Below are 13,072 nucleotides of genomic sequence, written 5' to 3'. Positions count from 1 at the left end.
ATTACTTTTACTAGATGGGTTTCCATTGTTAATTATTTTTACACGCACACCAGTCCATTACATGTACTATTTTTCACAATGAGAAATAAGATGCCTGTCATTTATCATCTGAAGCTCCTTAAAACCTTGTCTTTTTTTTTAAACTTACTGAATCACAAAAGCCTGTAATGGAATAAACATAAACAATTTACAACTCTAAATCACATCGTGTATGGGAAATTACTGGCCCCTGCCTCATAACTATATAAGCAGAAATAAATGCAGTGTTTCACAGAGGTTATGAAAATGAGATACTCCTAGGGTCAAATTCTGCTCTAGGTGAATATGAAAGATAACAGTGGCAGAGAACATACATGGGCAAAATATAGCCCCAAGTACTAACATAATGATTTGGAGAGACTTTTATGTATATACTTTATATAGCCCCCATCACTGAAGAATCTGAGTGCTTCATAATCATTAATGAATTTATTTTTACAGCATCCTTGTGAGGTAAGGACTTATTATTCCCATTTTACAGATGTGCAAGTGAAGCACAGCAATAGAGGACTTGCCCAAGAAAGTCTGTAACAGACCCAGGATTTGAACCCAGAACTCCTGAATCCCAATCTCATGTATTAACCACAGGATCATCCTGCCTCACTTTTACACATCTATAAGCAATTACAATTGTCAATATCTGCCTAATTATACCTGATTATACAGGTCCTGTTATTGAGGTGATGGACATTTTTTCCAAAATGTGTGCAGAACAGGGCTCAGATACTTAATAGTTATGTTTGAAAATCTCATCATTTCTCTGTTTTTATTCTCAAGCAAAAAACAATACCACTGAACCCTCAGGGTTCTTTCCTTTTTAATATGACTGGTGTTATATACTTTGTATTGCACTGTAGTTTATCTGAGATACACAAAGGTAATTTAAAGCAACTGAGCTACAGTAGTTACACTAGTCAAAACTGGGATTTTGAGAGTAATTTTCTGTAGGCAGAGAATGTGGCAAAGCTGTTAAGGTGAAAATCTTCTGTAAGAACATTAGCTAAATCAAACTTATTTCAGAAGCAACTTTATCCTGGTGCTTTGTAACAAGATAGATTAATTAAGAATAACGTGTGGCAATGGGAACTATGTCAGGGTCTAACTCACATATTTTAGCATGTTTTAACAGCTTAGTCTAGCAATTATGTCTTTGTTGTGAGTCCCATTATCAAGTCCTTTTCTTTCTATTTTTTAATTAAAACCAGGTTTTAAAATTTGAAACGAAATTCTCAGAAGCAAGCACAAGGCACCATAAATGATTAACATATCTTTGTAGCACAGAGCCCAACATAGTGAATTATTTGAATTTATCACTTGCACCTGTCCCCATTAACATAGGGTCTATCAATACATGCTAAACACACTTCCAAATGACCTGAATTTGGCCAACAGATTGTTTAATTTTACCAAATAAGTATTACATTGCCACAGCTCTCTCACTGTGTATATACCAGATTCATTGCTATTAAGAGGTGGGCCAGATTAGTCGGTCAAAAGAACAGGGTAGGCAGTCAGAGTTTATTTCCTTGGCTACTCTGTGTAAGGTTTCCTGAGACCAAAACAGAGAGAACTCTTCCTGCATGTAAAGTAATAGAGAACCAAAAATGTTGGCTAGCTTTTATTTTTAACTGCAGAAAAGGCCAATGTTTTGAGAATATGCAATCCAAGAAATATCAGAAACACAAATATAGTCATCCCAATAACTTGTGTGCTTTTGATTGCCAGATTTATTACAATACTATCATAAAAGCACTAAATTTGTACATAGTGTTTCTAAAAGAAAAATACTGCATCTTTAAAAGCCTGTTAAAGTTTACCATGATTCACACAATAAATAAAATATCAAGACCCTGTGCCCCAGGCTCAGTTTCAGCCACTCTATAATGCTCAACTGCAGTAGCCTTATAAGTGCTAGAAATATTCACAGGGAATTTTTTTTCTAGTTGTCTCAGATATAGTGCCAAATCTCGTTTGCCTTACTCATATGAAAAGTCACACTGACTTCAGTGGGACTTCCCACATGGGTGAAATCCTGCATTATTTATCCATAATGTCTATCAGAAATCAGTGGCTTCAGTTTGATTCCTTCTTTTATCACACATGTGAGCTGACTCTTTTCAACCACAGTAATCACGGATAGACATTTTGTTTTGTCATGCCCTTTGCAGCTGAAAACAAAGAACACAAACACTAGCTTGCCAAAATGCCATCAGAAACTTACTCTAGACCCCAGCTATGCCTTTACTATATAGACTATAACCTCCTATTTCAATGCCCATTAAAACAGAGTTTCATAGATTTTGTTACTTTCTAGTTCCACCGGCCTTTATATTTGTCACAGGAATTTTAAAGGTGAATTGAAGTAATATAAATCTAAGTATATAACCAGTCTGACATCCCAGATCATTAACATAAGGTACCTGTAAATTAAAAAGAAATACATTTTCAAATAAATTCAGGGGAAAGAGTTCTTTTGTAGAAGACCAAGGTCAAGAAGCACAGACTATAGTTAATAAAAATGGTACCTATATCTGGAGAAAGCTAGAAGTAAAATATGAAGAGTAAAGCAAAACTGGTATCTTAAAATCTTTCAATACAACTCCATGTAAAAAGCATGTTATCCACTATAAAGCTGACAACACTGAAAATTCATAATCTGAGGGTTCTAGACATGCATGAGAATTGTGAACAAGGCAATTTGACACTTCTGAATAACTGCCTAGCAGGATTTCTAAAAAAAATTACAAGGTGTCATAGCCTAACACCTCCCCTGCAAACATTCCTCATAACTAGCGGCTCTTAGAAGCATACTTGTTTGTGAATCTTTGTATTTGAGAATTAGCATTGTGAGGGAAGTGCAGAATGAAATGTAATGTTTTAAGTATCAACAGCTATTCTAATTACACTGTAAACCTAATTAAAAGACAACATTTTTGCTTCTATAAAAATGGAACTGAAAAGCCTATGTCTCAGTGCATTTGTTGTGTACTGAAGAAGCATCTCAGTCAAATAGAATGGACATTTCTCCTTTCTCTCTACCCCTGCTCTTTCCCCCTCCCTTACCCCCAAGGACACAATGACATTTATACAGGCCAGAAGAAAATGAGGAAGTGTGATTTCTGAAATGCTGTCAGAGAGAGGACACAGAATTCTGCTAAATGAAAAATGAGGGTTTCATTCCTCTCTCAAATTATTGAAAAACTGTGTATTATTTGCAATATGTAGTCCTGGCTAAACAGGATATTAAAAGAAAAAAAAATGTCCTGGATGATATTTATCTATATCAGATTTCTGTTTAAACCTCTAAACTGGGACTATATTTCCCTCTAGAGAAGGGAAAGACAGTTTTGTTTTGTTTTGTTAATTACAATAAATATTGCTCTGGAGAGAACTGCTGGTTATGGTCAAAATGACTATTTTAAATCTTTTGGATATCTGTTCCTATTTTTAATTTATTGTTCTATACTAATTTATAAACTAAGAGCCTTGCTTTTATTCCATTCATGGATGCCCAGCGTGAACTTTCATTTGTATATCAATATACCTTCTTCTGCGAAGGTGCTATTTGGGATCATTTATCAGTACAAAACAAGAGGTAACTGGAAAAATAAACACAACAGGTGAACATTAAAAACTTCAGTATTCAATATTCAAATACTTCTGTGTATTGAGACGACTTCCTCGCCATTTCTAGGGAAAATAACATTTTAATGAGGAATCAATATATACCATAGCTTATGAAAAAAGACATTTGAGGCTGTTTTCAGCTGAAGGCCTACATTGGCAGAAGCAGGCATAAACCTTGTAAAGGCCGCCTGTAGCAGAAAGTCTGGGGAAGTTGCCAACTGTAGAGCTGGCCAAAAAGAAGGGAATCCCTTTCTCTGAAAAATTTCACAAGGAAAAAAATGCCTGGATCCCTGGGATCTTTGCTTCTCTGTCCCTCAGAGCTAAAGGGAAGGCAGGGAGGAAGAGAGCTCAGTATTCTGCTTTTTTGTCCCCTGAGCTAGCCCTCCCAGAAAGCTTTTTGTCAGTTTCACCAGCAGAAAGTGAAATTGCCAAGAGTCTTCCAGGCAGGCAGTTACGAAAATGTCATTTTGATTTTTCCTGACAGAAAATTAACATTGTTTAGCAAAACTGAAATTTTCTTGAGGAAAATTTTGGTTTTGCGAAAAGAGCATTTTTCATTGGAAAATAATTCCAACAAAAATGTTTTTTGATCAGCTCCTGTTTTCAGGAGAGGCCAGTTTTAACATTTGGTCAAGATTCCACAGGAACCCCACCACCAAGACTGCCTCAAAATGCACTGATTCAATGCATTTCTGGTGTGCCTTACCCTTCCTTCATGGCTAGCATTGCCCACTTTTGAGGCGACACTAATCATTTACATTACCTCAGCATGTTCAGAGTTCCAGTGTAAAGAGCTGCACAAAGAAAGCCATTCACAGTGTAACACCACAAGCTTTGTGCCTACAAAGCCCAAGAGCTATGCTAGGTAACCTTGAGAGCCATCTACTGGCACTTTATGTAGTAACTATTTACATATACAGATACAGCCCTCTCAATACAAGCAGAGCAATGCTTGCCATTGCAACTCTCCGCTCAGGTGGCCTTTCCAGCTGGCATAGTTGGCATAACTCAGAGCTAAATCAAGCCCTCAATGTATCTTATTTTCTTGGCACAAAGGAGTATGGATCCAAGACTAGGAACCTGTTTAAAGAACAGCTCTTAAAAGATGCAGCATGATAGATCTTGAGGCCTTTAAAGAAAATAGTTAAGTTTATTGTACCGATAGAGTGATCTGTTATGGCCTGCTGTGCAAGTGCACCAAGTCCACTTACTAAAAGTACTTCTCAAATTTCTCTTGAAAAAATTGGTGCATGTGGCAGAAAGCACCCCCTCCTCAACTCCCTTCATTTTCCAATTTAAAAAAATGAGTTAAGTTGCAAGCAGGCAGTTAAAGATGAAGCAATGAATGAAAGCCACACACACAATACACAGAAGAATTCATAAGTACCAGCACTGCCTTAGTTCATTTTTGTACTAAAAAAATTACCTTCTCAAATGGTAAAATCTTCAAGGGGGGGCTCTCATCAGTGATCTGATTAGGCATAGGGCGTTAATCTCTCCCCCACCCCCCCCAAAAAAAAATTTCACTTGCCAGCAGTGAGGCAGACAGTTATTACCTTCATTGCCGCTACACTACCTGATGCTTTCCCAAAGTCATAGTATCACCTCCTGTGCTCTCCCAAATAAAATTCCATTTTAACAGCCTCATCATTTCTGACCCTGTTTCCTCTGAAGCCCAAAGTTGAGGAAGGCAGAAGAGACAAAGGAATGGAGTAAACAAATTAATGACTATTTGGATAGTTTAAGATAAAATGGGTTGAAATCCAGTCAGGACAAACTACTTTTTCAAATGTTCTTAACACAGAATCATCCCCCTCCTCACCCAAGAGAAGCTTTAATGGTTTCTTGGTTTACTATGCTCATTCTCTACTTTTTTTGGTGGAAATCATTGTGCTTCATAGCTAAAACTTTGTAATATAAACAACATAGCCTTAAAAATACAGCATAATACAGACCAGGAGTAAGATCATGCTCATACAGCCTTTGGCAGCAGTTAAAAAAAAAAAGCCATAAACAAGTTACGGAATGTGCGTATATACAGTATGAGTTATGGAATTTAAATTGTGGGAGTTACCTTTCAGTGTATATTTACTATATGTATTTAGAAGGTATTGGTTACTGTAGTTTCTGAAGCTGCATTTGAGACCATTGTCGCCATTACTAAGAAGAACTGAGACTATAAAGTTATAGTGAAGTTCATCAGAACAATTTAGGATAAGGTTATGAATTCTGAAGAAAGATTAACCAGATGTATGTAATAGCTCCCTGTTTTAAAACATGGTGTCATCACTGTGCAATACATGAGACTTCTATCTCCTCTGAAAATAAAGGGGTTTTTTTTTAAATAAGTTTCGGATTCTATACTATTCCAAAAATATATTTTCCATTCACTGAAGCCTGAGAAGAGAATAACTCTGGAAACTGTCTCCTTCTCCTATTGATTGTTGGATATTGTTGCCTAGCGATAATATGTAAGCCAAGGCAAAGCACTTTTCTTTTAACAACTGGTTTTTGAGGCAGTGTTCATATTATTCCTGAAGTAGTGACCTGTGCAGCTGTGTCTTATTTTAGAATATCTCGCAGGGATTAGACAGTCAGCAAAACAGCATCTCTCTGTGTAATCATGCAGCACATTGTATAAACTCTTGAGATTTGCACTAACCATCAACAGTTGAAATTTTTTTTTGACATTTCAGCAGAAAAACAGTACATCTTTCCTTTCTCTCATTGCCTTTTGAACTACGAAAAACATTTCTCAGAGGAATATCTGAATGGTATGACATTGTAAGCGAATTATTCTAGGCTAACCCAAGCACAGAATATATATTAACTTGAATACATCAGTAACAGAAGCATCTTCACAGACACACTTCTAAAAATAAAAAAGTATTGATTTTATTAATATTTCCATTGATCATTAAAAATAAAAATATTAAAAATCTAATTTACTCTTTACCACTTCTATGGTTTGTATTCTTTTCACATTTTACTTAGCTTGAAATGGCCAAGGATAATGAATATTTAATTTTAATAAATAAAACTTAGCAATAAGTTAGGTCTTTGAAAATGAAAACCTTTTAGAGAACAAAAAGAAAAAAATGTTTAAAAGCAGAAATATTTAGGATTGAAAATAGCTATTGAACATCATTAAGTAGTATTTTTTAGTATTTTTGTGTTGTCAAAAATCTAGCTGTCTGCTTAATTTCATAGATTCTATAATCTAAGGCCAGAGAGACCACTATAATCATCTAGTTTGACTTTCTGTATAAGATAGACCATAGAACTTCCTCAAAATAATTCCTACTTTTAGAAAAATATTGAGTCTTGATTTAAAAACGGTCAGTGATGGAGAATCCACCATGACCTTTGGTAAGTTGTTCCAATGGTTAATTACTCTCAAAGCTAAAAAATTCATGCCATATTTCCAGTGTTTTAGCTTAGTGAAGACACTAGATGTTAGCTCATAGTTCTTGTATTACAGACGGTTCTTGTGTAGATAAGCACAGAGTTTTTCAGCACTGCATGTGTATCATTCTGGCAGCTGAGGACAAATTCACCACAGGGGTGCATGAACCACTGAATGCAAGTGTGAAGAAATACTTCCTAGGGGGCTTGACCCAGAGAATTTTGTATCAACAACCAACATTGCTATTATTTTATTATTAGTTAACATTTATAGCCAGTGCCATAGGTGTGCATTAAGCTTTTACATGAAGATTAAAGATACAGTCACCGTTCCCAAGGACATGCAGTCTAGGATAGATAAGACAGGAAGTGGTGTGATTTATGGTACTGAATATGGCAGACAGGTCAAGCAGGGTAGGGATGAAAAGAAGCCCGTAGTGTTGTCTGGATAGAAGGAACTAGTGACCTTCATAAGACTAGTCTTGTTAGAGTGGACAGGACGGAAATCAGATTATAAATGCTCAAGGAACGAACAATGAAGAGGTCAAGCCAGCAGGAGTAGAAAGCATACTTGGGGAGGTTGGAAATTAAGATGAGGAGGGATGATGGGTGGAGAAGAAGGATTGTTTAAATTAAGAGTTTTGGGATAATGAAGGCTGAGGGAAAGAAGCCAAAGCATTTCACTTATGGTTAGTGGAGGGTATATCTAATCAAGACTGTCTTCACTTGCTTGCTGATGTTAGTCCTTTCCAGTATAAGGAAAATTTTGGTTACATTATGGATAAACACAATCAGATTCAGATTCAAATGGGTATAGCCATGGAAGCAGGGCAATATCTGAAGGAGACAAATGTCAGGTATTTTCTCCTTTGATTTCAACCATTGTCATTTTCCACAGCTTGTACCACACATCATAACTAATGCTTGGGCCTTGTGCCCCATGGCTGGTGAAAGTCAGTGGGGAATTACTGGGTCCTGTGCTTGAGCTTGTCAGTGCCTTCCTTGAGGAGGGCAGGGTGCTGACTGGAAGCACGTGTATTGGCTTCTGCTCAAAGAACCATATCTTGATGTTGACAATCTGTTGACTATCAACCAGTGTCTAATCTTCTATTTTTGATCAATATTAGAGAAAACATTGTGGCAAGAAGAAGCTTCTGGATGCCTCTGACTTCTTTGTCCTTTGGAAACTGATATTTCAACATGGAACTGGCACACACATTATTCTTGTTGCATTGGGTGATGATCTGATGATGGATAAGGATCAGGTGTCCAGGCTGATATTGTTAGTTTAATCCTTTGCCATTGATACCATGGAACATAAAGTGGTGTTGATGTCTGTGGTTCCTGGTAAGAACAGGAGGGATTGATCTTTTGTAGCTTCATTCCTTTCTTGCTGAGGGGCACCAAGGGATTTTGTTGGCCTATTATCTTCTGCATGAAAGGCTGTCTTATATGTGGTACTACAAATATCTACTCTGCTCCTTTTCTCATTCAATGTGTATGTAATGTTAAGAGAGTTAGTGTGGAGATGTAGGCTGAAATGTTTTCAGTACGCTGATGTTCCCCAACTTTATATATCTATCTCATCCAGCCCAAAAAAAAAAAGCCATTAAATGTCTTTCTTAGCGCCTGGGTGAGATTGGGGCAGGGATGAGAGCCAGTTGGCTGAGGCACAGTCCTGAAAAGAGTGAGATGATTATGGTGACAAGATAAAGCCATCAGAATATTTTGCAGATGTTGTGCAACCCCCATGACTGAAAGATGATTGGTTACAAGCGATGGACAAAGTTTACAACTCGGTTCTCGTTAAAGCTAAATAGCAGCAGTGACCACACAACCTCCAGAGTGGTCAATGTCAGCTGAAGGGGGGTGAGAGGAGGGTGCTGGAGGATTCACAAAGAGGGGTAACAGTTAAGTCTTCCTGCTTAAAGATTGGGGCTTGGAAGAATTAGTTTTTAACTTTCTCCTTTCTAAGCCACTGTGGCAGGGTACATAATATATTGAATGCAACTGAATTTGGCATTTAGCAATTTTCTTTAGTATTTGTATACTTTCATGTATTACTTTAAATTACATTAACTATATTCTCTTTCAAGTATTCATAAATATTTGTGTAAGTACATTGTGGATATCTGTGTCTGTTTCAATATATAGAGGCTGGAGAGATTTATTAGATTAAGTCATCCTTAGATGTTTAGTCATCCTTAGTAAAGATTTATATTGTGCTCCCTAAGGCAGTCACTGTGCTTGGCTTTTTGTTTTGTTTTTTTTCTCTAAGAATGACCCTATCCTCATTTTGTGGATGAGCTTTCAGCACTGTTGCTGTAGCCATGCCCAGTCTTCACCACCTATTGGGTTTTCTGCACCCATGCAGAAAGACCTGCTGGTGCTTGGCTAAACACACTGCTGAGCTTGGTGGATGTTTCTCTTTAATGCATTGTTCCAGCTTGGGCACCTGCTACCTGCACCTATTTGCAGCTCAGCAGGTGAGCATCTCGTTTCTGCACCTTTCAGGATCAAGCCTCTATACTTCCATATTTTTTCTGTGTCTCAATATGTTTTAAAAATTCCAAGCTGCCACGATGATAGGAACTATGGCTTGTAATAGCAATGGTAATAATAAAGCTGTGTAATTCTTTGTCACTTACATATCATGACTTCTCTTTTAGCATTAGATCTGTTCCCTTTTTAGATATCCTCACATCAGATGTGTAGCCTAAGAGCTGGACAAAACTCTAGGTGATAGAAAGTAAATACTGCTTTGCTGCTTAAAACTGTATGCTCCAAAGACATAAAAACAAAATTCAAACAAATGTTATAGGTAGATACATAGGGCTGGAATGAATTAGAATCACATAGTGTACTTTGTTTCACTTCTATCCTCACATAAAAACTCTATTTACCTCTTTCATTATGTTTCCATTATATCTATAGGACTACATTAGCTCCCCCTGTGGTTAATTTAACACCTAAATACTCTTGTAACCAAATAGTTCAGAAAAAAATCTATTCAAATTATATTTAAAAATATTCAATTATTGTGTTTTCCTTTTTGTGAGGCTTAACACTTACTTTTCTAACCTCTGCCTCAAACACCATACCCCCACCTTGCATAGGATCATGATATGACCTTGCATATCAACTTTTGTTAAACTTGGGTGAGTGGAGGAAAATGCATTAAAGACTGTGAGGTGCTTTGAGACCTCCTGATGGAAAGTGCTATTTAAGAGCTAGGTATTATTATTATTATAATAAAATTTCAGAGGAAGAAGAATACTACTTTTTCTCACAGGGTGTTGTATTAGTATTTAGGAAGTGTTGAGATACTATGGTGTTGAGATACTATGGCACTAGTAATCCTTGCAAATTAACTACAAAGAAAATAATTCAGTTTTTCTCTCAAAAAGGAGAGGACTCAGCTCCTGATCATGAAAATGACACACCCCACAAAGTCTTTAAGTTATCACCCCATGGCTGAATCAAAGTCAACCAAGCATCCTCCTCTTGGTGCAACGACAGCTGACTGATTGCTTTATATAAGCAGTTCTAATGAAATCTGAGTGATTCCATAGTCTACTTTATGTCTTCCAAAGTATCTGTGAATTTAGTTAATATAATAAGTCCATCAGCCAATGACAAGTACAAGAACACTTAGATTTCAACAAATGTTTAGAACAACACAGCTGACAGCTGTCAAATAGTTATATACTTGTTGCAGAACAGCTTTTATTTCGAAATATTTATTACCCAAATTATTTAGCCAGCAAGACATATTCCAGAATACTCTGCCACTTGTAAATAATGCAGCCATCCCAAACTCATGCCAATGAAAGCCTTCATACCACATCATATATAATGTATTGTCCCTTTTTCAGTAGGTAGGTGGATGTATGTATGCATGTATATATGTATGTATGCGTTTATAAACATAAATTAAATACTGTACATAAATCTTTTGAAGTATTTTTGGCTTCTCTTCACATTGCTGTCACCAACAATTCAACCATAACTATCTCAATCTGTTCTTTTTCTACTCAGACTGCTTTTCATTTGCCATGTCCAATATCCTGTCTCCACTATAATATGAAAAAAAGTTATTTTTCTATATTTTCTGAGAATAGAGGGAACTCTTAAGTGCAAACTAAAATTGCCTAGTATCGACAGTGGCAATGGGTACTTAGCATTTTAGTGCCTTACATGTTTAATGCACTGTATAGACATTGACTAGTAAATCCCCACAACACTCCTGAGAGACAGGTGAATAAGCACTATCATCCTCACTATACAGATGCGGAAATTGAAATAGAAAGGTGAAGTGACTTGCCCAAGACTGCACAGCAAGTCAGTGACAATGCCAGAATTAAAATTCGGGATTTCATGACTCAGCGATGTGCTCATTCCTCCAGAAAACAATGACTTCCAGTACCAGCACTTGCATAAAGATGGTCAAAACAATTAAAAGGTAACAGCAGCTGTGCATGTACACATTTGGTCCATACTGCAATTTTAGTTCTGGCATGGTATAGGGAATTAAGGTGGCAAGATTCTTGAGGATAGCCAGAAGAATAATAAATTACACGGAGTAACTGCTAAATATTTTTATTGTGTGTGAAGTAGATTGCTTGAGAATTAAAGAAACCCAATTGGTACAATGAGTAATTCTGATACAGCCCTGTCAGTTGCCAAGACTTTAAAAAAATGTTTGACCCTTTTATCAAAATCCGCTTGACTGGATGAATAAGGTCAGATGAGCATATGCTTAAATGAGAAGAGATTTCCCTTAATTCTGCTCACCACAGAATCATAGAAATAAAAGGTGGAAGAGACCTCAAGATGACTTCTAGTCCCCCCCTCTGCACTAAGTCAGGACCAGCTATACCTAGAAAATCATCACTTCACAGGTTTTGCATAATATGGGGATGTGCATGGTGTTGCAAGGATGCAATTCCATGCTCTGAGGGTCCCTAGCCACTGTTTGCCAGAAGCTGGGAGTGGGCAACAGGGGATGGATCATTGATGGTTACCTGTTCTGTTCATTACCGCTGAAGCATCTGGCATTGGCCACTGTCGGAAGACAAGATACCGGGCTAGATGGACCATTGGTCTGACCCAGTGTGGCTGTTCTTATGTTCTTAAGCATCCCAGAAAATAGAGGTCATCTGCTTTGAGCTTTTAAAGTCTTGAGGAAGAAGAGGCAGTTTTCCTCTGGGGCTGTTTACAGAACAGGAGGTTCCAAAGGGAAGATGTTTCCACTCAGTTACTAGTGATGAAAATAATAGTCTTGAAAGATTTTCACATCACTACATGGATTGCCCTTCCCTTCTATGCAAATTCCCATTTTTAAGGGTGAACATTTTCATAAATATCTCTAGTATTCTTTGGTGTGGCTTGCAGAAGAGCCATGGGGCCTCCATTTGAGGATTTTCCTGTTTGAGTGGCTTCTGATTAGTTTCATGTTACTTTAAAAACTGTTTGTAATTAAGAATTTGTTCCAGAAAATGTAGAAAGATACAGGAGAATCAAAAAGAAATTATTTCAGTTTCTGTGATAAGTATCTTAATTTTGGAGTCTCTCTCTCCAAAGTGTTTCTTATTCTCGATGCCTTATTTTTTAAAGAATCTTATATAATAATAGCAAGTGTTCCCCTGCTACCTTAATGTAGGTCACTGTCTGTTTCAATAAATGTAACAATTTTCTTGAGCTGGAACCCTTTGCTCTCTGCCATCTTGCCAAAAGAAGCACAAGAAGCACATTATTATTGTGTACATTTTTGTTCTCTTTTGTTCTCTCTTTTCACATTTATAAATTATTTAAAAAAAAAGATCTATAGTAACATTCCCCATGAACTCTGTGGCATGACACAGTTTGACACAGTTACTCTTGCCTATCAAATTTTCACATATGGAAATTGTCCCAAGTTCTAAACCCAATGGCTCTTAACCATTTCTAGGCAAGTATACCAGGTTATCAAATAAACTCCAGCTGTACTAGGTTCAGATAA

The 13,072-nt window shown here is 36.9% G+C and overlaps 1 protein-coding gene across 1 annotated transcript in view; it reads right to left on the bottom strand.

The window, feature by feature from the left end:
• Nucleotides 1-13,072, bottom strand: part of AKAP7 (A-kinase anchoring protein 7) — a 125,295-nt gene that overhangs the window by 42,035 nt on the left and 70,188 nt on the right.

Source organism: Emydura macquarii, unplaced genomic scaffold (assembly GCF_026122565.2).
Source record: "Emydura macquarii macquarii isolate MOO-44397 ecotype Brisbane River unplaced genomic scaffold, CSIRO-AGI_Emac_v2 contig_1146, whole genome shotgun sequence".
Classification (NCBI taxonomy): domain Eukaryota; kingdom Metazoa; phylum Chordata; order Testudines; family Chelidae; genus Emydura; species Emydura macquarii.
Note: the sequence above shows the minus strand (reverse complement) of the source record. Positions and strands in the feature narration are given on the sequence as shown.